Source organism: Oncorhynchus masou, chromosome 12 (assembly GCF_036934945.1).
Source record: "Oncorhynchus masou masou isolate Uvic2021 chromosome 12, UVic_Omas_1.1, whole genome shotgun sequence".
Lineage (NCBI taxonomy): Eukaryota > Metazoa > Chordata > Actinopteri > Salmoniformes > Salmonidae > Oncorhynchus > Oncorhynchus masou.
In genome coordinates, this window is record NC_088223.1 from 6,385,548 (window position 1) to 6,388,047 (window position 2,500).

A 2,500-nucleotide genomic window follows, 5' to 3' on the forward strand; every position below is an offset into this window, starting at 1 on the left:
ATATATATATATATATATATATATATATATATATATATATATATATATATATATATATATATATATATATATATATATATAGCCCTTCGTACATCAGCTGATATCTCAAAGTGCTGTACAGAGACCCAGCCTAAAACCCCAAACAGCAAGCAATGCAGGTGTAGAAGCACGGTGGCTAGGAAAAACTCCCTAGAAAGGTCATTACCTAGGAAGAAACCTAGAGAGGAACCAAGCTATGTGGGGTGGCCAGTCCTCTTCTGGCTGTGCCGGGTGGAAATTATAACAGAACATGGCCAATATGTTCAAATGTTCATAAATGACCAGCATGGTCGAATAATAATAAGGCAGAACAGTTGAAACTGGAGCAGCAGCACGGCCAGGTGGACAGGGGACAGCAAGGAGTCATCATGTCAGGTAGTCCTGGGGCATGGTCCTAGGGCTCAGGTCCTCCGAGAGAGAGAAAGAAAGAGAGAGAGAAGGAGAGAATTAGAGAACGCACACTTAGATTCACACAGGACACCGAATAGGACAGGAGAAGTACTCCAGATATAACAAACTGACCCCAGCCCCCCGACACATAAACTACTGCAGCATAAATACTGGAGGCTGAGACAGGAGGGGTCAGGAGACACTGTGGCCCCATCCGAGGAAAAAAACATTTAAAATGTCATATTATGTCGATATCCAGTGTTGTTACAATGTGCAACTAGAGGGAAAATAAATAAACATAAATCTGGGTTTTATTTACAATGGTGTTTGTTTTTCACTGGTGACAAATCAAATGAAATGTTGTTGGTGAAAGGAGGGCGAGGGGGAGGACCTTGTAAACATCCCGGAAGTTTGAATAGCAATGGTCGAGAGTCTTAGTAGCGCAAGTAGGACAGTCAATATGTTGATAGAATTTCGGCAGCCTCGTCCTCAGATTTGTTTTGTTAAAATCCCCAGCTACAATAAATGCAGCCTCTGGATATGTGGTTATGTGGTTTCCAGTTTGCGTAAAGTCCAGTGAATCTTGCTGCTGTGATGCCACACTGTGGTATTTCACCCAATAAATATGGGAGTTTATCAAAATTGGATTTGTTTCTATGGTCATAAATTCCACCTCATTTTGTGGGCAGTTGCTCATTGCCTGTATTCTCATGAGAGCCAGGTCTGTGAGAGCCAGGTCTGCCTTCAGCCTTTCTCACAAGTCTGTACATAGTCAAAGTTCTCCTTACTTTTGTGTCAGTTACAGTGGTAAGGTATTCTGCCACAGTGTACCCTCTGTTTAGGGCCAATTTTTTTTAAGTCAGTTAAGAACACATTCTTATTTTCAATGACGGCCTAGGAACAGTGGGTTAACTGGTCTAGGAACAGTGGGTTAACTGGTCTAGGAACAGTGGGTTAACTAGTCTAGGAACAGTGGGTTAACTGGCCTAGGAACAGTGGGTTAACTGGTCTAGGAACAGTGGGGTTAACTGGTCTAGGAACAGTGGGTTAACTGGTCTAGGAACAGTGGGTTAACTGGTCTAGGAACAGTGGGTTAACTGGTCTAGGAACCGTAGGTTAACTGGTCTAGGAACAGTGGGTTAACTGGTCTAGGAACAGTGGGTTAACTGGTCTAGGAACAGTGGGTTAACTGGTATAGGAACAGTGGGTTAACTGGTCTAGGAACAGTGGGTTAACTGGTCTAGGAACAGTGGGTTAACTGGTCTAGGAACAGTGGGTTAACTGGTCTAGGAACAGTGGGTTAACTGGTCTAGGAACAGTGGGTTAATTGGTCTAGGAACAGTGGGTTAACTGGTATAGGAACAGTGGGTTAACTGGTCTAGGAACAGTGGGTTAACTGGTCTAGGAACAGTGGGTTAACTGGTCTAGGAACAGTGGGTTAACTGGTCTAGGAACAGTGGGATAACTGGTCTAGGAACAGTGGGTTAACAGCCTTGTTCAGGGGCAGAACGACAGATTTTTTTTACCTTGTCATCTCAGGGATTCAACCTTTCGGGTTACAAGTCCAACGCTGTCAAGTAATTATCTTTTTGTTTTCTTATGATTGGTTTGGGTCTAATTATGTTGCTGTCCTGGGGCTCTGTAGGGTGTGTTTGTGTTTGTGAACAGAGCCCCTGGACCAGCTTGCTTAGGTGACTCTTCTCCAGGTTCATCTCTCTGTAGGTGACGGCTTTGTTATGGAAGGTTTGGGAATCGTTTCCTTTTAGGTGGTTATAGAATTTAATGGCTCTTGTCTGGATTTTGATAATTATTGGGTATCGGTCTAATTCTGCATGCAGAGTCTCACAACTTTGTGGAAGTTACCTGTGGCGCTGATGTTTAGGCCAAGGTATTTATAGTTTTTTGTAGGCTCTATGGCAATGGTTTCTAGATAGAATTTGTATACGTTGTCCTGGCAACTGGACCTTTTTTGGAACACCATTATTTTTTGTCTTACAGAGATTTACTGTCAGGGTCCAGGTCTGTCAGGGTTCAGGTCTGTCAGGGTCCAGGTCTGTCAGGGCCCAGGTCT

At 43.4% G+C, this 2,500-nt stretch overlaps 1 protein-coding gene across 1 annotated transcript in view; it reads left to right on the forward strand.

Moving 5' to 3' along the window:
- Positions 1–2,500, forward strand: part of LOC135549490 (WAS/WASL-interacting protein family member 3-like) — a 39,299-nt gene that overhangs the window by 10,347 nt on the left and 26,452 nt on the right.